The following is a 24,281-nucleotide window of genomic DNA, read 5'->3' on the forward strand; positions in this document are numbered from 1 at the left end:
ACCCTCCGATCTCAACCACACGGCAAGCAGAATGTGAGGAGTGATTCTGTGCTCCAACACGCGGAGAGACTCTTCCTCCCTCGCAGCTATCCCCCCACCACTCCCCACCCCGCCGCTGGGCAGAGAGGCACGGGCTGCCAGGGAGGGGCAGGGCCCAGGTCCACTCTGGCACCATTCGTTCCCAGGACCAGGGTCATCGCCCCCAACCCTAAGTTGGCCAGGCTGCTCCCTCCAGGCCTCCTGACCAACGACCTTCCCCCTCCCACACCCCCACCCTTCCTCCCACCGAAGCCCTCACCCTCAGCCCCAGAGCCGACCCGACCTGCCTTTCCGGTTGCGGTCCACAGGTGCTCCTCTAGAGCCGCCCACCCCGTTGCCAGGCGACAGCGCTGACGGACGGCTATCTGCCCCAATCGCAGAAGCGGAAGTCTAGGGGCGGAGCCTTATAAAGAATTCAGCCAATGGATATGCACCTCATGGGGAGCCGGCCGGCGCAGAAGGGTAAGGGCGGGGCCGTGGGCGGGGCCGGATGCAGGAAGGAAGGAGGTGGGATTCCTGGGGAGCCGCCGTGGGAGGAGCTGGAAAAGGCGCTAGAGGCGGAACTGGGAAAGAGAGTGGCTGAGGATTCACGGGAGGAGCCAGGGAGGAGCACCTGGGGAGGGAGGGGTTGTCTGGCCTCGGGTAAAGTAGCTGGGCCTCGGGAGTACGGGGTGTGGCCGGGATGAGGACGGAGCTGGGAGAGAGGAGAGCGGGCCTAAGTGAGACCCAGCGAGAGACGAGAGAGGCAGGTAACCCAGCCGCGGGACCCTCCGCTACTGAGGCCTCCATGGATTAAGACCCAGGCAACCCTCCTCTGGCACCCCTCTGCCTCCCCCAACTAATCTGGGCGCAGCCTCGCATCCCAGGGCCCGGGCTCCTGCCTACCCCCCACCCCCGCTTCTAACCCTCGGCAGCCCAGCCCCTCTATCTTCCTGGGAGCCCTCACTTCTGTCTTGGTTCTCTGACCCCCAGTCCTTTCCAGTGGCATTTCAACGTGCTTAAGTCTGTCCAGTCTGGATAAATAAACTCAGCTAGACCCTCAGGCCTTCTCCAGCTTCTCCCATCCCATCCTCAACCCCTCGACCCCAGCTTCACTCCAAAATGTCTCAGGACTGTTGTCCGGATTTATAAACCTTCCATTCGCTCCCCAAACCACTGAAACCTGGCCCCAGGGGCTCTGTCACTAAATCCATGGGGCACTTTCAGTCCTTACATGCAGGGGTTCACAGTCAGCCTTATTAAAACTCTCCTTCCTGGGCATCTAGGTCACTCAGCCCTGGCTTTTCTCCCCTCCCTCCCTGGTAGTTTTCACGCTACGCATCCTCCCTGAGATTAATTCCTTCCTCCTGTCTTCCTGGTGACTTCACTTCCCACCTGTCTGCTCTGCTGACCCCCAAACCTGCACGTCCACCTGGTGGTCTAGACTGCACTCTGACCCTTAACGCCCATCAGGTTGCATCTCAAACTCAGCCCAGCCAAATCCAAACTCTTCCCTCCAAAACTGCATCTCCTATTTACTTCCTTCCTGAGGGCCGTCCACCACCTTCCAGGCCCAAGTCAGAGAACTGGAACCATCCTGGATGCTTCCTCCTCCTTCTCTCCCCGTGTTCCATTACTCACTAAATCTGTTTTACCCCCAAGATCTGGCCTGCATCCACCCACTTCCCTCCATGTCCCCAGGGCCCCCTGTCTGGGCCAGACCCCAATAACAGCCTCCTTGCCTCCTCCAACCCATCTCCCAGCCGGAACCAATGGAACAGTGAGCACAGAAATCTTCCTCCTGCCCGCAAGACTGAGAAACGGCAGCACAGGATCGAGCAGAGTAACAGACACAGATGAAACCAGCTGCTGGGTTTTGCTGTCCTCAAGTTCACGAGGAACAACATTTCTCAAGGACACTCAGCTGCAGCTGTAAAGTGTCATAATCACCCCCTTTTTTGTGTAGTGACTGTTTCACTCAAAAAGAACTTTGAACTGTAAAATCATAGATGAGCAGAAACTTCACTGAAATTATATCACTCAGAATGAAACTTCCTGCTCCCGCCTGAGAATTTAAGTCAACTTTGATGGAGAAGCAGCCTGGATTTCCAACCCAGGTGCAGATCCATATAAGTGGTTTCTGGACATGATGGCCCATTGGCCTCCTAACTCTGGTTCCCAAGGGAACGGGAGCCGAGTCTACACTGCAGCCCAGGCCAGATGCTGGCCGCTTCCCACACAGCCCTGTTTGGCCCTGAGCCTGTTGAAATGCTGCTTCTCTTAAGTTTCACCCAAACCCCACCTTTCCACAAAGTCCTATGAAATCTGTCTTTGCCTTTGTCAGTTTGAGCTGCCCAGGGCTCCCAGTGTCCTGGGTGAACAGGCCTGATTTGTCAGACTACGGGTTGACCTTGATGGTCCTGGGCCTGTGGGGCTAGGACAGCTGTAAGGTCCCAAGGGCAAGGGCAGTGCTGGTCACAGGTCCCCAGATCATACTGAGCACCTGCTATACACCTGCCAGGCCTGGTGATACAGCAGTGAGCATTACAGTCCCTGCCCTCAGTCTTCTAGTCCTTTATCATTCAGTTCCACCTGCTGAATGAGTGGGGAGGAGCATGATTAAATTGAGGGCAGGGGATGGTTGGGGGGTTTCTGGCTGCAGAGGAGAGGCTGGGGAAGATAAGAGGGAGAAAAACCAGGACGGTGAGAAGCTACGGCGGGAAAATAGATGGGATATTAAAAACTACACAGAGACTTCAAGGCTTAAAAAGAATTCAGAGCTGGAGAACAGTATGGAGGTTCCTTAAAAAACTAAAAATAGAGTTGCCATGTGATCCAGCAATCCCACTCCTGGGCATATATCCATAGAAAACTATAACTCGAGAAGATACATGCATGCCTACGTTCATAACGGCGCTATTTACAATAGCCAAGACATGGAAGCAACCTAAGTGTCCATCAACAGAGGAATAAAGAAGATGTCGTGTACATATATACATATACGTACATATACAATGGAATTTACTCAGCCACAAAACGAATGAAATAATGCCATTTGCAGCAACATGGATGGACCTAGAGATTATCATACTAAGTGAAGTAAGCCAGACAGAGAAAGACAGATATCATATGATATTGCTTATATGTGGAATCTTAAAAAAAAAAAAAAAAAGTACAAATGAACTTATTTACAAAACAGAAATAGACACACAGACATAGAAAACAAACTTATGGTTACCAAAGGGGAAGGGAGGGGAGGGATAAATTAGGAGTTTGGGATTAACAGACATATACCACTATATATAAAATAGAAAACCAACAAGGACCTACGATATAGCACAGCGAACTATACTCAATATTTTGTAATAATCTATAAGGGAAAAGAATCTGCAAAACAATATATATATATATAACTGAATCACTTTGCTATACACCTGAAACTAACACGACATTTTAGTCAACTGTACTTCAATTAAAAAAAAAAAAAGAACTCAGGCCATCTGAACATTTTCCTTTTTGTGTCAAGGGACTACTGCCTTCCAGACTCTTTCTGTTCACCCTCGTCCCCGCCGTTCCTGCCAATTGGGTGCTTCCTGGCCAGAGCCCCTTCTTGCCTGCTGCCTGGGGACTGCCTGGATGCTTCAGGCCCACAAGGCACAGGCCCTCGTGGAGAGATGGGTCTGAGCACCGAGGCTGTCCCGTGGGAGCAAAGTGTTCCGCAGCCCAGGCGCCCTCACCCTCCTGGACACGAGGGAGTAACCCCAGCTCTTCGTCTCCGCTCGCTCAGGTTTCTGCCGCCTGCAGCCAAGGGAGTGGAAGGATAAGATCCCCTGTACTTATGCGTGCAAACCTCGTGAGTATACTTTCAGGAATATCCGAGGTGGTGGCATTCTGTGCAAAAAGGCAATTTCCTAGAGGCCGGAACACGCCCAGGGCAGGGGGCCAGGGGGCTATGGTGGTCCCAGGTGCAGGCAGTGGGGGGCAGCGGGGGCCCCCCGGCTGTAGATATACCGACAATAAAACCAACTAAAAGTCGGTCTGCTTTTTATCCCCAAGCGCCAGCAATTCTAAGCAACATCAAGTGACATCATTCTCCTCCCTGAAAAAGCCTTTTATTGGGCTAAGCACAAAACCAGGGGTTGGCAGACTTTTTCTGTCAAGGGCCTGACAGTAAATATTTTTGATTTTTCAAGCCATACCATCTCTGTCACAGCTACTCACAGCTCTTGTGGCACCAAAATACCCACAGGCAATAGAAGAACAGTTGGGCATGGCTGTTTATGTCACACATTTATGGACACAGAAATATGAATTTCACATAATTTTCACACATCATAAAATATTATTCTTCTGATTTTGTTTCCAACTGTTTAAAGTATGAAAGTCATTCTTAGCTCACTGGCTATATAAAAGCAGACAGTGGCCGGACTGCAGTTACTGTTACGGTTTTTTTTGTTTGGTTGGTTTATTTTTTACTAGAAGGATGAATTCTTAGAATTAAAAAAAAAAAACTTTACCCAAAGAAGAAAGCTGTTTGCTACTTCAAATGTGCCAACAGGGCTTCCCTGGTGGTGCAGTGGTTGAGAGTCCGCCTGACGATGCAGGGGACGCGGGTTCGTGCCCCGGTCCGGGAAGATCCCACATGCCGTGGAGCGGCTGGGCCCGTGAGCCACAGCTGCTGAGCCTGCACGTCCGGAGCCCGTGCTCCGCAACGGGAGAAGCCACCGCAGTGAGAGGCCCGCGTACCAAAAAAAAAAAAAAAGTGCCAACAGAGGAACAACTCATCAAGCATGAAGAGCCACAATAACATCATCTCACAAAAGGAAAATGACAAGTCTCCAGAAACCAAACATGAAGTCAAGGAATACTATGATCTAACTGATAGAGATTCAACACAGCTGTCATAAACAAACTAAAGAGCTACAAGAGAACTCAGAAAGGCAGTTCAGTGAGCTCAGGACTAAAATTAAGGAACAGAAGAAATACTTCAGTAAAGATACTCAACTCTAAAAAAGAACAAAATAAATTCTGGAGCTGAAGAACTCAATGAGATGAAAAATGCATTAAAAGGCATTGGAGGGCTTCCCTGGTGGCGCAGTGGGTGAGAGTCCACCTGCCGATGCAGGGGACACGGGTTCGTGCCCCGGTCCGGGAAGATCCCACATGCCGCAGAGCGGCTGGGCCCGTGAGCCATGGCCGCTGAGCCTGCACGTCCGGAGCCTGTGCTCCGCAACGGGAGAGGCCACAACAGGGAGAGGCCCGCGTACTGCAAAAAAAAAAAAAAAAAAAAAAAAAAAGCATTGGAAATAGAGCAGACCATATGGAAGAATTAGTGAGCTTGAAGAAGCTTATGTTTTAATAATATTTATATTTTTTATTTATATATTTTCATGTATATTTATAATATTTACATAAGCTTCAAACTGTACATTTTTATGACATTTCTTTAAAAACCGAGTTTACCAATCCTGTTTAAAATTGCGTCAAAAAAAATAATAAAATACCTAGGAATAAACCTAACCAACGAAATGAAAGACCTACACACTGAGAACTATAAAACACTGATAAAGGAGATAGAAGATGATTCAAAGAAGTGGAAAGATAACCCATGCTCTTGGATCAGACGAATTAATATCGTTAAAATGGTGTACTACCCAAAGCAATCTATAGATATAATGCAATCCCTATCAAATTACCCATGACATTTTTCACAGAACTAGAACAAATAATCCTAAAATTGACATGGAACCACAAAAGACCCAGAACTGCAAAAGCCATCCTGAAGAAAAAGAACCAAGCCAGAGGCACAACCCTCCCAGACTTCAGACAATACTACAGTAATCAAAACAGTGTGGTGTCGGCACAAAAACAGACATATGGATCAATGGAACAGAACAGAGAGCCCAGATATAAGCCCACACACCTATGGTCAATAAATCTTCAATAAAGGAGGCAAGAATATACAATGCAGAAAAGACAGTCTCTTCAGCAAGTGATGTTGGGAAAGCTGGACAGCTACATGTAAATCAGTGAAGATAGAACACATCCTCTCACCATGCACAAAAATAAACTCAAAATGGCTTAAAGACTTAAACATAAGATAGGTCACCGTAAAACTCCTAGAAGAGAGCACAGACAAAACATTCTCTGACATAAGTTGTACCACTGTTTTCTTAGGTCAGTCTCCCAAGGCAATAGAAATAAAAATGAAAATTAAAAAATGGGACCTCATCAAACTTACAAGCTTTTGCACAGCGAAGGAAACCATAAACAAGAGGGAAGGACAACCTACAGAATGGGAGAAGAATCTCTGCAGACGATGCAACTAACGAGGGCTTAATTTCCAAAATAGACAAATGGCTCATACAATTCAACAGCAAAAAAACAAACAACCCAATCGAAAAATGGGCAGAAGACCTAAAGAGACATTTCTCCAAAGAAGACATACAGGTGGCCAATAGGCACATGGAAAGATGCTCAACATCACTGATTATTAGAGAAATGCAAATCAAAACTACAATGAGGTACCACCTCACACCCATCAGAATGGCCATGGTTAAAAAGTCTACACATAACAAATGCTGGAGAGGGCATGGAGAATAGGGAACCCCCCTACACTGTTGGTGGGAATGTAAATTGGTTAATCCACTATGGAAAACAGTACAAAGTTTCCTCAAAAAATTAAAAATAGAGTTGCCATATGATCCAGCAATCCCACTCCTGGGCATAAACCCAGACAAAACTATAATTCGAAAAGATACACGCACCCCTATGTTTATAGCAGCACTATTTACAATAGCCAAGACACGGAAGCAACCTAAGTGTCCATCAACAGATAAATGGATAAAGAAGATGTGGTACATATATACAATGGAATATTACTCAGCCATAAAAAGAATGAAAGAATGCCATTTGCAGCAACATGGATGGATCTAGAGATTATCATATTAAGTCAGACAAAGACAAATATATGATATCACTTATATGTGGCATCTTTAAAAAATGATACAAATGAACTTATTTACAAAACAGACTCACAGACAAGGAAAACAAATTTATGGTTACCGAAGGGGAAAAAAGGGTCATGGGCTTAACAGATACACACCACCATGTATAAAATAAACAACAAGGACCTCCTGTATAGCACAGGGAACTATATTCAATATGTTGTAATAACCTATAATGGAAAAGAATCTGAAAAAACATTACGCATATACACATATATATATAAAAGTGAATCAGTTTACACCTGAAACTAACACAATATTGTAAATCAACTATACTTCAATAAAAAGTAGACTTTTTTAAAACACTGGGTTTATTTGGAGAACACCAGTTATAGATCTGGCCCCAACACACATGGATACAGCTACAGGCATTCAACTCAAGAGCAAGTTTGAAATACCTGGAATTTTCTGAGGTCACTCAGGGTGCAGTTTGGGTCTCCAGCCCCCCCTGCGTTGAAAGAATAGATTTGAACTAAACATCACCAATACAGTGATGCGCATGACCAAGAAACAGGCCTTGGGCTACTTCAGTGCTGACATTCTACATGACCACTTGGACTTTTTGTGCTTAAAAATTCTCAACTCCAGAACAATCTAAAAGCCTTTAGAATAAATCCCAAAGGAACTGAGGCATAAATGGCTTTTCAGTTTCTGGACTGTAGCATGTAATGCAATTTGGGTGAATCTCTGTCAAACGTAGCCTTAGGCTTAAGGCCTTCCCTACTCATACAGCTGCTGCTTCATGAAAGCAATCTTGAAAGCAAAGCTAATAAAACTTGTTCATATATATGTGATGGATTAAATAAATGTGGAAGAGAAGGTACCTCTCCCTTTCCAAAGAACCCCAGTAATTTATGCAGATGCTCCCAAGTGGGGGAGGCAGAGCATGACTCCCTCTCCTTGGGCCTGGGCTGCACACGGCGAACTTCCTTTCAGAGAGATCAGAATGGAAATGGAGACCGGAGTGAACCATACAGGGCAGGAAACTGACCAGGCTACCGCACGCAGATGATCACAGCTGACATCAACAGTCATAAATTACATGGGTACAATGGGACCTTCTGACCAGAGGGTCCCTCTGTGACCTTGGTTTGGGGAGCCCTCAGCTCATCACGGACCCAGCAAAGGCAGCTTCTTCTGAAGTTGGCCTGCAGGCCGGGGACCCTCAACCCCCTGGTCCCCTGTGTATTTCCGCTTTCTCTGGAACGTTCCGCCCAGTCTGCATCTCTCCCAGCCTCACCGGCCGTTCTCCAGTTACCAGGCATGCCTTCTTTCTTCCCTCCCGTGAGCTCACATCTCCACTGCAGGGAGGCTCAACCCCTCACAGGAGGAAGGTGTAAAAGGGTCAAGGTCATGGAGATGAGGGGAGATCTGGGGAGAGACTTGTTGGAGGGCCGAGTCTGTTTCCCCGGGAGGAGAGGGGGGAGCCTGCCTCTGACCTCAGGCCCTGGGGGTTCGGGGCTACAGTGCCCCTCCGAGAGCTCCAGCCAATGGCCACGTCACACATGCCACAGCTGAGGTGTGAGGGCAGCGGAGCGGGCTCTGCTCCCGGCAGTCACCACCCTGCCACCCAGCAGCCCGTCAGAGGAAGAGGATCTGGGACAGGATTCAGGACACACCCTGGGCGCAGACGCCTGGAATCACACTGAGTCTCCCCAGGGCCCCACGGCAACAGGCTGCAGGGCATCAGCCAGCCCAGGGCAGGCAGTGCCCAGTCAGGGGAGTTGCAGTGGCCAAGGAGGCCTCCCAAGGATGCACAGAGGTGACCATGAGATCAAAGTCAGCTCAAAACATGGGCCAGGCCCAGATGACCTGAAGCCAGCGTGCTTCCCGCGGGACGCCGAACAGCAGCCCTCAAAGACGTCCAGGTCCTAATTCCCAGAACCTGCGGGGATATGTGAGCTGACATGGCAAAGGGAACTTTGCAGATGTGATTACATTAAGGATCTTGAGATGGGAGATGATCCTGGATTATCCACGTGGGCCCAGTGTCATCACAGGTCCTTATAAGAGAGAGCAGGACAGGACTTCCCTGGTGGCGCAGTGGTTAAGAATCTTCCTTTCAATGCAGGGGACACGGGTTCAATCTCTGGTCCGGGAAGATCCCACATGCCGCGGAGCAACTAAGCCTGTGCGCCACAACTAATGAGCCTGCACTCTAGAGCCCGCGAGCCACAACTACTGAGCCCGTGTGCCACAACTACTGAAGCCCGCGTGCCTAGAGCCCGTGCTCCGCAACGAGAAGCCACCGCAATGAGAAGCCCACACACAGCGACGAAGAGTAGCCCCTGCTCTCCACAACTAGAGAAAGCCCGCGCGCAGCAACAAAGACGCAACGCAGACAAAAATAAACAAATAAATAAATAGTTTTTTTAAAAAAAATTGGGAGTGTCAGAGTCAGACAAAGAGATGTGATGATGGGGGGGAGGGGAGAAGAAGGAAGGAGGGAGGGAGGGACTGGAAGATGCTATGCCTACTGGTTTGAAGATGAAGGATTTCTAGAACCTGGAAAAAGCAAGGGAAGGAATTCTTGATTTCAGACTTCTGACTTTCTGAACTGTAGGAGAATAAATGAACATCTTGAGCCACTAAATCTGTGGTAATTTGCTCCAGCAGCAATGGGAAATGAATAAACTGTCATCCGGCAAGTACAAACTTTCTGCCTACCTTCCACCTCTCCTCCCTCCTCCACGAGCCTGGAGGGGACAGAAATAGGATGGACAGACGCAGCAAATAAAGATACAAGACGCCCCGTTAATTCTGAATTTCAGGTAAACAATGAATAGTTCTTTAGTATGGAGAGTCCCAAATATTGCATGGGACATACTTATACTGACAAGAAATGATCTGTTTTTCAGCTGAAATACATATTTAACTGGATACTGTGGCTGTATCTGGCAGCCCTAGCCACAGACAGCAGCTGTAGGTGAAGAAAAGAGCAAAGAAGAGGAAAACTGCCCTGTCCCTGACACCCACGGCAAGTGCTCCAGGGGAGAAGAGAGATTTAATATTAAATCAAGCCCCAAACTTTATTACCTGGGACTGGACACTTTTAATTCATGAAATGGGACCACTTTCAATCTAAAGTGACCCTGGGACCTAATTTCCTAAGAATGGAGAGAAAAAAACCACAGGAAATGTCTGGGCTTTTCATCCAAGGATGAGAAGGTGGCTCCCTCCCTCCATCACGCTGAGAAGGTTGGAGGGACAGCAGGAAATAAAGCTGCGACACCTGCCGGGCTGGCCTGGACCAGTGACAATGGGATGCATCAGCTCCGTCTCCCGCCCAAGGTAAAGGTTCAGATAGATGTTGGCTGCGATGACGAGTCCTGTGTTTGCTCTGCACGTTCCCCACTGGATGTGCAGCCAGTGCAGGGCCGGAAGCAGGCCTATCCCATTCCCCAAGCCCAGTCTGTGCCCCTGCGTGTCTGAGGAGACCCGACACAGCTAATATAGCCGTGTGCCCACAAGGTGGCGCTCATGGTCACTGCAAAACAATTTGCTCCGGTCATTGTTGTCACAAAAAAATATTTTACAATAGTTTTAGATTTACAAGCTCGTTGAGAATAGGATACAAAGAGCTCCTGTGTGTCCCAGACCGAGCTTCCCCTGTGATTAACGTCTTACATTAGTGTCGAACATTTGTCAGCACTGATGAACCAATACTGATCCCACGTTATTTAGGCATCGTATCTCTTTAGGCAGCTCTGGGCTCTGACAGTTTCTCAGACTTTTCCTGGTTAGTAATGACCTGGGTAGGTGTTCTGTAAGGTGCCTCTCTACTGGGATTTGTCTGAGGTTTTTCTCACGATTAGACTGGAGTTGGGATTTGGGGAATGAGGACCCCAGAGGTCCAGTGCCCTCTCATCCCAGGTATCAAGGGCACACACGGGCCCCAAGACCCCTCACTGCTGGTGTTGGCCTTGATCACCTGGCTGAGGTCAGTCCCATCCAGCTTCTCCTCTCTACACGTGCTCCCCTTTTCCATAATGAGCTCCTTGGATCATGTGTTTTTTTTAAGTTTCCTTTTTTTTTTTTGGACGCACGGCTTGTAGGATCTCAGTTCCCCTGACCAGGGGTTGAAACCTGGGCCATGGCAGTGAAAGCCTGGAATCCTAACCACTGGGCCACCGAGGAACTCCCAAAGGTTTCCTTTTTAAATCAGTTCGTGTCACCCCTGGTTCAGTTAGGACAGTGGGGGCGGGTGTGAGAAGAGGGGGCGGGGGGTGCCCCTCACATGGCATGAGAAGTGGAGACATGCATCCCAGGGTGTACAAAGGTTGGAGTCTAGGACAGTTACTCGCGGTTCTTGCCTCTTCCCACCTCACCGATGATCCAAGTAAACCTCCATCAGTGTCCTCGAAGGGGTCACAGGAAGGAGAGCACAGGAGAGGGCGGCCAGGGAGAGCGGTGGGAGAGGGGACCCTGTCACGCTGCCCTGGGAGCAGCACGAGGATTTGGCGTCCCAGGAGTGCGGCACCGCGCATGCGCCCCCCACACACACACCGGCGCTGCTCAGAACGGAGACTGGTGCCCCCAACCCGCCCCCCACCCCACTCCGCCCAGGCCGGCTTCCCTGTAGCTCAGCGAGTTTCCATCAGTTAAGTCAGATCACACCTCTCTGCTTAGAAACCCTTGTGTGACCTCCTCCGGTCCCAGGCAGACCCTGCGGCCTCCACACCCTGGGCCTGGACATCCCTCCACCTATGGGGTCACGGGCACACCGACTCCCCAGCTCAGGGCCTTTGTAAGGGCCCTTCCACTCTGCCCAGGACAGGTGTCCCACTTTCTCCACTCCCTCACCTTCAGGCCTCGGCTCAGATCCCACCTCCCAGAGACCTTCCTGCCTCCACCCCCACCCCCACCCCCGTCCCTACCCCAGATGCCTCGATGAAGTGGAGCAGAGAGGGTGATGTCCCCTGAAGACAGTACAGGGTTCAAGGACCGTGTGGGAAAACCTAACCTGGCCAGCAGGGAAGACCCCAAGGATGAGCCCTGAGGCTCCGGAGGGGGGATGGGGGTTTACGCCCCCCCAGCCAATGACCACCCCCCCACCGGGCTTAAATTCTGCAGGTGATTCCTGTGGCCACCCCGGGGGGCACACACAGCCTCCTTCGCGGTCTCTTGTGAGCCAGGCGCTCTGCTCTGAGGGGTTAGTTACATTCTGGTTTTGCAATAAGTGTCTGGGAGGTCAACCCAGCATTTCTCACCACGATAAAGCACTGTTTTTCTGCTTTTGTGGTGCACGGTCTTTTCCTTCTTCTCTAAAACCATAAAAGATGTCAAATCACACACACCCTGCCCCCATGGCTGAGATCCTGTGGTGCACACCCCCAGTTAGGAGCGCCTTGGGGGCTGGGCTGAGCGAGGCCCCTGCAGCGGCCTGCTCACCCCTGCTCACCTGTGTGTCAAGGGGTTGCCTTATAAGGTGAAAAGCAGCTGCCCGCCCGCCCGCCCCGCCCGCTGCGGGTTCAGCCCAGGGCTCAGAAAGGAAGTCCTGAGTTTCGCAAGAAGCTCTGCACCGATCTTTGCAGGTCTGGCCTCCAAGCCCCCAGCCAGCTTGCTACAGGGTATCTCAGGGTATCTGTTAACAACAGGAGTTAGGTGCCAGAGACGCACGGGGACAGGGTCCTACTTCCTTTTCAGCAGTTAAAACCAGAAGAGATGCTTGGACATTCATTGCCTGGGGAGGCCAGCAGCTAGCAGACAGAGGCAGGAGGGCATTATAACATCAGGGGAACCAGATGAAGCTGCAGTTTGGGGTTTCGAAGATGACAATACTAGTACATGTCGGCTCTAGTGAACCATGGGCCAGGCCTGAACCAAGTACCCGACACGCAGTATCTCATTTAACGCTTACAACAGCTGGGTAGGATAAGTACCACTATTAGTCCCACTTTGCAGATAAGGAAAACTAAGGCTCAGAGGAAGGCAGTAACTTACCTAAGGTAAGATAAGTAGCTTTTCTACCAGACAACCAGCAAGTGGGAGAGACTGAAGAGGCCTCCAGGAATCCCCCTCTGAGAAGGATCGCTGTTCAACGCAGCAGCCACACGGGCCACATGTGGCTACCAAGCCTTTGAACTGGTCCCAGCTGCGATGTGCTGTGAGTGTGGAACACACACCAGAGTTCAGAGACTTGGTTGCATCTTTAAATTTTAAGTTAAAAAAATCTGAACTGTAAACTATCTCCAAAATTTTCAGCTTCATTCTGAAATCATTATAGATTCATGGGAAGTTGCAAAGATAGTACCCAGAGGTCCCTTCACTCAGTTTCACATGGTGACATCTTATGTAATTATCATAATTATTGTACAGTATCAAAACCAGGAAACTGACGTGTGTATAATTCTACGTCCTTTCACCGCATGTGTGCATTCGTGTAACCACCGCCATGATCGAGATACAGTAATTATAAAATAGCGATGGCATGTTGAAATATTATCTCGGCTGTGTTGGGTTAAACAAAATAAATCATCGGGGTTAATGCCGCCCGTTTCTTTCCGCTTTGAAAATGCGCCACTGGAACATTTAGAATCGTGCACGGGGCTTGCCTGTTTCCACTGGACAGCGCTGACCTGGAAGTTCAGACCCAGCTCGGCGGTTAGGACAGGTCACTTGACCTCCCCGAGCCTGGCTCCTCTGGAGTAGACCAGGCCTTCAAAGTAATTGTACAACTGCTCATTCATTCAGTGCATTTACTGAGTGCCTCTCGCATGCTGGGCATTACGCTAAGGGCTGGGGACACAGAAGCAAAGACTGTGGCTCAAAAACACGAATTGTCCCTGGCCCCCAGAGCAGGTAAGTCCAGCAGGGGACTCCTAGAATCCCACCGCCTTCCTGACACCTCCCAGAACTCAGCAAGAGGCACAGGGAAGGAAGTGACAATGGTAGAAAAACAAAGTGCCGACCCACAGAGGACACACAGGTACTGATGTATACAGCTGGTGCTTCCAGTCAGAGAACTCAGCAGCCAGCCCCGAACCCAAGGCCCACATCCCCCACCTGTCCACCTGTCCTTCCATCGACCTCAGCCTAATAGACTCGTGGTTGCCAAGGGGAGGGGGCTGGGGGAGGGGTAGAATGGGAGGCTGGGGGAGCAGCTGTAAGCTTTTACATAGAGAATGGACACACAACGAGGTCCTACTGTAGAGCACAGGGCACTATCTTCAATATCCTATGAGAAACCAGGATGGTAAAGAACAGTAAAGAATGTGTATGTGTGTGTGTGTATATATATATATATATATATATAACTGAGTCCCTTTGCTGTAGGGCAGAAATTAACAGGACATTGTAAATCAACTATACCTCAATTTAAAAAAAAAACAAAAAAAATACCAGACCAACATTCACACACACAAAAAAAGAAATTTCTAACATGAGGAAAAGCAGGGTAATCAAACTAAACCTAACCCCTCCACCTAGCTTTAACCATGATCAACATTTTGCCCTATTTCCTATTGTTCATGGGAGTATTTGAAAGAAAATGAGAGGCACCCTAACATCTTAGCCTTAAATAGATCCGTCTGCATCTCTGTAAAAAATGACACCTTCATACCCAACCACAATGCCATTAACAATATTTCCTTAATATAACCCGGTCTTCACTCTTTGGATGCTGATTAGAAATGCTGAGTCCTGGGCCTTGCCCCAGGCCTTCTCAATCAGATTCTGCATCTCCATAAGGTCCCGAAGAATTCATGTGCCCATTAGTTTGAGAAACAAACTTTACATCCGGTCTGTTATTGAATTGTCTCCCACAAAATCCACACGTTGAAGTCCTAACCCCCAGGACCTCGGACTATGACCTTATTTGGAAATAGGGTCATTGCAGACGTAATTCGTTCAGACGAGGTCAGACTGGCATAGGGTGGCCCCTAGTCCAATATGACTGGTGTCCTTATTTTAAAAATTAGAGACAGACATGCATAAAGGGAGGGTGATGTGAAGAGACAGTATAAGAAAGAATGAAATAGTGCCGTTTGCAGCAATATGACCTAGAGATTATCATACTAAGTGAAGTAAGACAGAGAAAGACTATTTGTCACATGATATATACGTCATATGATATCACTTACATGTGGAATCTAAAAACATGATACAAATGAATTTATTTACAAAACAGACACATAGACTTAGAAAAAAAGTTTATGGTTACCAAAGGGGAGAGGTGGGGGGAGGGATAAATTAGGAGTTTGGGATGAACATACACACACTACTATATATAAAACAGATAACAAACAAGGACCTACTGTACAGCACAGGGAACTCTACTCAATATCCTGTAATAACCTATATGGGAAACAGACCCTGAGAAAGTGTAGATATATGTTTATGTATAACTAAATCACTTTGCTGTATGCCTGAAACTAACACAACATTGTAAATCAACTATACTCCAATATAAAATTTTAAAAAAATTTTTTAAAGAGAGAGAGAGAGTAGACGGCCGTCTCCAAGCCAAAGAGAGAGGCCTGGACCAGACGCGTTCCCCGTGGCCTCAGAAGGACCACCCCTGCTGAGAGCCACCTTGAGTTCACACTTCTGGCTCCCAGAGCTAAGACAGGATACGCTTCTGTTGTCTAAACCATGCAACTTGTGGTACTTTGCTGCGCCAGACCTAGGACACTCAGTATTCAAAGTTGGGGGGGGTTAAGTGCCCCCAGCTGAGCCCCCATTGAAAGCTTCTGATATAACGGGTCTGAGGCAGAGGCTCAGGGGTGGACGTCTGTAACGCTCCTGAGGGGTTCCCAGCTGTAGCCGGGCTGGAATCACTGCTCTGCTTCCCCAGTTAACCATCAGCCAGCGGATCACCTGCTGCCTACTGCTTTGTGGTGAAGGGCTAGCGGGTTACCTGCGGAGAGAAATACCCAATGCCAGGAGTCCTCAAAGCAGGGGTCCTGGACCAGTAGTTCGGCACCAGCCGGGAGCTCGTGGGAAATTCAGAGGCTCGTGCCCCAGGCAGAGCTGTTTCAGAGACTCTGGGGTGGGGCCCAGAGAGCTGTGTTTGAAGGAGCACCCCCCTCGTGATTCCCATGCACCTCAAGTTTGAGAACAAGCCTCAGAGAGGTGTGGGCCCCGATCCCGGCGTGCACTTAACAGCCTCCATCCGAGCCAGCCGGTGGGAGTTTTAAGAACCATCAGCGAAACGAAGCAAATTCCATTGCTAGCCACAAACCAGATGTTTTCTTCCTGACCCTCCTGACCAGCATCCCCCCTCTGACTCTGGTTCCCAATTTCTTTTTTTTTTTTTTTTCCGATACGCGGGCCTCTCACTGTTGCGGCCTCTCCCGTTGCGGAGCACAGGCTCCGGACGCGCAGGCTCAGCGGCCATGGCTCACGGGCCCAGCCGCTCTGCGGCACGCGGGATCTTCCCGGACCGGGGCACGAACCCGTGTCCCCTGCATCGGCAGGCGGACTCTCAACCACTGCGCCACCAGGGGAGCCCCCCAATTTCTTTGTTAATTAACTTGTTCGTTGAAATATTAACACACCAACACGGTAACAATTTCAAACGGTCCAGGAGAGGAAGGAAATCTCCCCACAGTTCCCAGTCCTTCTCCCCAGAGGCCACCACGGCCAGAAGCTTCTGGTGGATTTTCCCAGAGCTCTGCTATGAATCCACCTTCACAGCCATCCATTTCCCTTAAACCCACACTCCGGCAGCCGACTGCAGTTTCATACCTCTCCTTCCTCTACTTAATCACGAAGCCACACAAGCCTCTGTTTTCATTACATGCCACTGTCTGAGCGGATTTAAGCCAATCCGCCACGGAGGAGCATTTCCGTTGCTCCCCAACTTTTAGTTCCATGTGTGATGTTACGTTTAACACCCTTCTGCATATACCTTTATACCAACGGCCGAACGCTAAGGTCTCCAGATTTGTGGATTTCACAGATGAATTAAAAACACCAAGGGGGTGATACGAGGCTGCCTGCTTCTTATTTACCGACAAGCATGTTAAAAAACAAAAAAAGTAATGCCACTTATCATCACCTCTGTTCCATAAAGTAAAACCACTTTAACACCGAAATCTTAGCAAGACAAGATTATTTTAAGAGGCTAAAAAAAAAAAAAACCACGTACTTTGCTTCGTAGAAGATTCGCGTTTCTCAGTTACTACAGACCTGCAGTAACTTCCTCCTGGAATGGTTTTCAACACGATGCTTCGAGGGAAGAAGGGATCCAGGATTGCGCACGTGCACTCACCCACCAACGTCCCCAAGGGCGTCGTTTTGTAAAGAGAGGCTCCAGCAGGCGCCCCCGTCCCGCTCTCAGCGCCGCCTGCTGTCCCGGGGTCTCTAGTGCAGAATGAGCCTTCTGTCCTCACGAGGAAGGGCCAAGTGAGTTGCTCGGGGAAGGTAATTCCAAGCACGTGTCTGATGAGATTTTTGAGACAGCTGGATTTCATTCTCAAAGAAATCCTTTGGCAGGTCCTCATTCACTCAGCTCTAGCTGATGAAACCAACTGCTCCGTAATTCAATTGCCTGGTCTCTACTATCCAGGTGTTAAAATGGCTAGAAAACAGGAGGGCGGTCTGACCCCGCCCCCCGCCCCTCCCGGAGAGCTCCCCGTCGCACACCTCCTATGCGTGTTTGCAGAGGGATCCCGCGGATGTCTCCTAAACTGGGCCCATCGATGCCTGGTCTGAGGGCAGCAGAAAGCAGCACCTGGAAGCCAGAACCCAAGTTTCACCAGGTGACTCGCAGGCACCGGAAAGCTTGAGAAGGGCTGCCCGAGCCGAGCTCTGCAGAGACCCAGAAAGGCATGCATTCAGACAGCGTGAATTTGGGGGCAGTGAACCGTCAGACAGCTGGCTGTGCACCCCACTCCGCCGCCGTGTCTGTCTGTGGACACTGAGTAAGATGCCTCTCTCTCCCTGGGCCTCAGTTTCACCATCTGTAAAATGGGGGTAAGAATAAGAGCTGCCTCCCAGGAGCTGTTCTGATGATTAAATATGCTAATGATGAAGGCATTTTGTCACAGGGCTTGGCACACAATAGGAGCTCAAAAAACATGGATGCTTTTTCCCTGGCCCCAATAAAGGGACTCTGGCTCCCTCAGGGCCACTGTCTCCCCAGCCCTGACCACCCCCAGAAACCCACACGGTCCTGGGCACCTTAAATTCAGTGGTTGTAAGGCTGTCCTGGGGAGGTGCTTAAACACGCAGATGTGGTGCGTGGTCCCAGAGAGGCTGACTCTGCAGGTCACGAGTGGGGGCCTGGGACGTCTCCATCCTGGCACACGTGGTCCAGGGAGCACTCACAGACCCACTATCCTCAGGCCTCGCTGCCCGGGGTGGTCCTTAGGCCTGCAGCATCACCTGGGAGCCTGTTAGAAATGCAGGACCTCAGGCCGCCCCCAACTATTAACTCAGGATCTGCATTTTAACAAGACCCCCGGCAGACCCAGCATCGCCCAGGTTCAACCTGGTTCACTAAAGGCAAAATGCAAGGACACGGTCAATGTGGTGGCCTCCCGGGTTGGGGCCTCCCAGGCCTCCAAGCCCACCTATTCTTCATAAGACAGGTGTTAGCTATCATCCCCCAGTGCTCAAGCTCGATTTTCCTGGAATGGGTCTTGTAACTATTGCTTCCTGGAGCTGCTGTAAAGAAGCAACACAAACTGTGGGGCTTAGAACAATAGAAATGTTCTCTCACAGTCCCAGAGGTCAGAGTCCAAAATCAAGGTGTCGGCAGCGTGGGTTCCCTCCGGGGCTCCGAGGGACAGACCGCCCCAGGCCTCTGCTAGCTTCTGGTGGCTGCCAGCACTCCTGGGCATTAGGGACCTCGTAGACGCATCAGCGCAGTCTCTGTCTGCATCACCGCACGGCCTTCCTGAGGCTGTGACTTCTCTCATCAGGACACCCGTCATTGGATTCAGGGCCCACCCTAATCCAGGATGAGCTCCTCTCCAGAGCCTTAATTATATCTGCAAAGACCCTACTTCCAAACAAGGTCACATGCCCAGGGCCCAGGTATGAGGGCTGGGACCTGCCTTTTTAGGGGGGCTGCCATTCAGCCCCCCGAAGGTCTGCTCTGTGACTTACACCTCTGAGTATCTCAGCCCCTCTTCTCTGGAGGTTTTATGTTTAAGTCTCCACTCTCATCTGGGAGGAAGAAAGGCTGCATCCTCCTTTAAGAGATTTCAGTTTCCGAGAGCTAATGGCAGAGGCTGGCTTCATCCCACACGGGTGCCTCCAGCCTCAATGACAGTGGCACCAGCGCCCACTGACACCCACCAGGAGACTGAGGCTGGAGAGGGACCGCCAGGTGGCACTCCTCCCCCAGGGGTGGGGGCGTGGCCTTGAGACAGGGCCCCACCCACCAACCAGCAAATTTCACAAAATAAACTGGGGCACCCAGGAGAGGCCACCAGGGAAGGATCCGGCCCTAAATACGAGCATGCTCATCTGGCAGTGCTTCCTGAAACACCTAACACCCGACACTGAAGGGTCTGGGAGTTGCTTTGATGAGACCCACCGACTGTGAGTGTCCCCAGGCCTCGGGGCTCAGGTGCTGGAGGTTACCTGAGCTGGGCCATGTGTGACACACACACTTGGACAGCACAGGCTGTTGGATCCAGAGCATAACTGAGTCGAAAGATCCAGCTTCCCGTCGCTCTTGGTGTAGACCAGCGGCTCTCAGCCTGGGACCCTCCTCTTCTAACCCCGTCCTGCAGCGGACTTTTGCCTCCAGAACCCACGCTCTTCAGGGCTACTCTGTCTGTGCTCCTGGGTTTTTGGTGGCCATGGGGGTGCACTGCTCACATCTCTCTCCAAGAGAGAACTCAGCAGCCTCCCTGCTCCCAGCCGAGGACAGACCTGGAGGAATGGGTCATTCCAGCCTCCCGGGGGGCTCCTCCATCACCTCACCTTCTCTCTGGGGCTCCCCACCAGCCGGGCCAAGACCCCCTCTGTGCTGCCCTGCAGGCCGAGCCTCTTCCTTCTGCATCTCCTTTCCCGGGTGTCAGACCCGCACCGTGGGTCTCCCCTCCTTCTCCCTCCCCACCGATCCCTCACAGGCTTCCCACCCAATCAGGCTCTTGCACGTCTAATTCCAACCAGGCCTCTGAATTGGCACAGGGTTCAACTTGGCTTCTAGCTCAGGAGCCGGCAGGTGGGTGGGTCCCCACACCCAGGAATGGGATTCGAGACACCCATGGCCACAACATGACACGTGTCCTCTGTGTGCATCTCACTCCCCAAAGTCCCACCCCAAGCAGCAGCCGATCCTCTCTCTCCCTCCCCAGCACCCTTGCTCTCTCCTCTCTCCCATCCTTCTCTCCCTTTTAAACACCTGGTCTCCTCTTCCCTGCATCTTTCCGCTGTGCCCTTTCTCATAGAAACATAACCCATTTCCCTGATCAGAGCTATAAAGACCTGAGAGATGTCCATCAGGCAATCCTGCCATCAGTCCCACTTGGAAGAGCAGAGAAGGACGTGCATACTTTTTGTTAATATTTTCCGCATCCCATGGACACCAACTTCATAATTACAATAACTTAATAACTCGCTTTTTGAGTTACTGCTAAGCATCCCTTACTTTACATCGAGATGAAAGTTCAGGGAATTGCTGACCATTTGCCCAGAAGAACCTAAGGAAGGCCCCTCCTGACCAGCCAGTGGTCCCCAGACACTTTCAGGAGCTCTGTCGTAGGGCTGCCCCCATCGCCCCTCTCCCCAGCCCGACCTTGGAACTGACGGCACCCCACTCCCCACCCCACAAGCCTTGTGTGCAGAGAAGCACCTCAGCCCCAGGCTTGGGGAGGGCTCCCCCTCTCCTGCTGACCCCAAACTCCCTCCTGGCCTCCCTGCAGCCGCGTGGCCCCAGGGCTCTGCCTCCATCCTTTGTTCATCCGAACCGGCCAAGCTAAGAGCATAAGCAGATTCCATGCAAATCGCCCTCAGAGAGCACAATCCGCCTTTGCCAGCCCCGCCAGTCCAAGAGGCTGCCCCGACCTTCCATAACCTCCCGCTCCGGAAAGCCACAGGACACCCAGAGCGGGGGCGAGCGGCCCCAGCACATGCGCAGTGGAGGCCGAGGCCTCGGAGAACTTCGGGTGTGTTGCCTCTTTGGTCAGGACTGAAGAGTTCCTGATGCTCTTCTAAGGCCCACCAACCCCACCGTGGACATGACGAGCCCAGCCCCTCGGCAGCCCACAAGGTGGGAAACAGGGAGACAGCGGCCGCGCCATCAACGACGACCCAGAGGCTCTCTAGCGGCGCACGCGCCAGGCTCAGAGAAGCACGATTCTCCCTCTGAAGCTGTATTTGCCCGTGTGAATCTCAGATCGCTGGTTCCAAGGCAGAGACTCTCAGGTTCAGTCCCTTGCTCTCTAGACCCAGTATTTCTCCAACTGCTCAGAGGAATCCTGTGGGGAGGACGACCCCTGATTTTGCAGGTGGGAGAAATGCCGCTCAGACAGGTCTAGGAACTTGCCTAATGTCACACAGCTGGAAAGGGCAGCTTGCCTGGCCACCCAGGAACCGGCCAAAAGAATCTTCCAACAGAGCGCTGTTCTTTGAGCAAACATAGGTTTGTTGTTATTTTAAAATGTAACAACACCAAGCACACGTATCATGCTCACAACCTGCCAGGTTCTGCTCTGAGCCCTTCACCGGCACTGTTTCGTTTGATCATCTCGGAGGCAGGTTCAGGCATTAGGCAGGTTCAAGTGTTACAGCTGAGAAAACCGAGGCACAGGAAGGTTAATGGACTCCCTCAAAATCACACAAGGAGGTCGGAGCTGGGACTTACACTCGGGCATGTGGTTTGGCATCAATGAGCTTTAAATGCTGCCCTCTGCCACAGAGGAAAGAAAGGAAACACAAGAGAACTGGGTTTGGCTCATGAAAAGGATCAAAACTCACTGAATTTAAGGGCAGAAATACCCTTGGCCTTTAGCATCGAACAGCTTTTGTGATGAACCCACCGTCAAACAGACGGCAGAGCCTCCGGGTAAAGACAGGCGGCCCAGGAGCCAAGCTCTGCAGATTCCCTAGCTGTGGGACCTGCGCCCACGCTTTAGCTGGCCTCAGTTTCCCCATCTTTAAAATGTACATAAACACTTGATCACAAGTGTTGTGAAGGATAATACAACAGGACCAGGAGAAAGGGTCACAGAGAATGCGACCTGGGCTTCCCTGGTGGCGCAGTGGTTAAGAATCCACCTGCCAATGCAGGGGACACGGGTTCAAGCCTTAGTCCGGGAAGATCCCACATGCCGCGGAGCAACTAAGCCTGTGCGCCACAACTACTGAGCCCACGCGCCACAACTACTGAAGCCCGCGCGCCTAGAGCCCGTGCTCCGCAACAAGAGAAGCCACCGCAATGAGAAGCCCGCGCACCACGACGAAGAGCAGCCCCCGCTCACCGCAACTAGAGAAAGCCCGCGCGCAGCAACAAAGACCCAACACAGCCAAAAATAAAATAAATTAAAAAAAAAAAAAAAAAAAAAAGAATGCGACCTGGTCAGGGAGGGTGGGCGCTTAGGAGATGGACAGTAAGGAGAGAGGACAAATCAGGCCAGGCTGCAGGAAAGTATGGTCATGGTCCGGCAGCAGCAGTGAGATCTCAGGGTCTGTTAGAAACGCAGGATCTCACCCCCCACCCCCAGACTTGCCAAACCAGAATCTACAGTTTAGCAAGATCCTGCAGGGAATGTGTCTGCACGTTAAAGTCTGGAAAGTCCTGCCCTGCCTCACGGGATTTTTGTTTGGAGTCAAGAAAATCTAAAGTTCCTGGTACCTTATTGGCTTCGATAAAGGTCAGCTCCTTCCCCCGCTCCACCCTCCGCCGGCAAGCGATCGCGATGGCCCTAGGGAGCCAGAGGTGAACCACCGCTGCCCAGTGCCCGCACTTCACACACACAATTTCATTTCAGCCTCAGGTGAAGGACAAATACTGTCACCACGTTACAGATGAGGAAGCAGGCGCTCAGAGAGAGAGAGAGGTCACTTGACTTGCCCCCATTCCCTGGGGCCGAGGCAGGCGGGGGACCAAGCCTGTCTGATGCCCCAGCCCTTGTTCTAACCATTGCGCTCTCTTGCCATGTCACTCAGCCTGCACCGTTTGGAACCCTGGGCTTGCGTGCTGCGTTCCCAAGAGCCACCCCCGGGCCCGCTCCCCCTCCCCTCCTCCATCCTCGGCTTCCAGGAGCCGGGAAAGGCGTCATCTCCCGGTGTGAAGACGGCCCCCCGGGGACCAGTTGGGAAACTCTGGACAAACGCGCTGTCCAAGCAGACAAGCCAGAACAGGAACAAAGGAACGCAACAATGTTACCGACTTGCAAATTTAGGAGCACTCTGGACTCTGCCGGGTTTGCATTGTTGGCACAGCGATCTTTTGCCCACTCTGCTGGCTGAAATCACTCCGTTCTGATTCCCTCATTTGGGGCGCAACCAGGACAGTCACCGGGACAGTGCATGGGATGCAAGCAGTGACCCTTCCAGAAAAGAACGGCCAGTCGCCTCTGCATTCCTGAGAGGAATTCCCCAGGAGCGACTGAGGACCTCGGAACCAGCTCTGGAAGCGCGCCCCTCCACTGCTCACAGTCTCCTTCTCTACTTGGGAGTTCTGGTTTCTGGCAACATGCACACACTTGGTTTCCCTTCCAGGGGTGAGGCCCTGCTCCGGGGTACCCCAGCAGTTTCCTGGCTTCAGTGGCAGGAGGAGAGGCGGGCGTGGGTTCCGACCATCTGCCCCTCATCGGAGGGACGTCAGAGCCGAGGGCCAGGAGTGGGAAGGAAGCCACCGGGCCGAGCGGTGGCTGGAAACACTCAATGCGGATGCCGCACCGAGAACGGGATCTTGTTGCAGAAATAACATCGTGGCTGCGCATCTGCGCGTTCGTTCGACACAATCTTAGAGCCTATTTATGTGTTCCTTGTGAAAGGAACAGAACTACCTACCAGAAACAAAAAAGCAAGAAACCACACACGCCCATTGCGGCGAGGGTTCCCAGACCACACCCACATTCAGAGACTCACTGAAAGAAGTCACGAGTTTCAGCACAGAGCCATTTCCACGGCAAAGCTGTACTGACAGCAGCGGAGTCAGGATACACAGCCGGATCGGAAGGCAAAGACCCACACACAGCTGGATGTTATCGCCTGAATGTCTGTGTCCCCTCAGAACTCGTTAGGTTGAAGCCTTAAGCCCCAAACGTGACAGCAGCTGGGGATGGGCCTTTGGGGGTGTAGATGGGAAGGGAATACTTGAACTCACAAAGGAGAACGAGAAGAGGATTC

General features: G+C 51.1%; 1 protein-coding gene across 2 annotated transcripts in view; it reads right to left on the bottom strand.

Annotated features, from left to right (window-relative positions):
* MEAK7 (MTOR associated protein, eak-7 homolog) overlaps nucleotides 1-340 on the bottom strand; it is a 38,722-nt gene extending 38,382 nt beyond the window's left edge. For both annotated transcript variants that reach the window (XR_009517539.1, XM_059999620.1), the window contains exon 1: nucleotides 323-340. The gene's annotated coding sequence lies outside the window, so the exon portion shown is untranslated. The remainder of the gene's footprint in view (nucleotides 1-322) is intronic.
* Nucleotides 341-24,281: the final 23,941 nt, after the last annotated feature.

Source organism: Delphinus delphis, chromosome 20 (assembly GCF_949987515.2).
Source record: "Delphinus delphis chromosome 20, mDelDel1.2, whole genome shotgun sequence".
Taxonomy (NCBI): domain Eukaryota; kingdom Metazoa; phylum Chordata; class Mammalia; order Artiodactyla; family Delphinidae; genus Delphinus; species Delphinus delphis.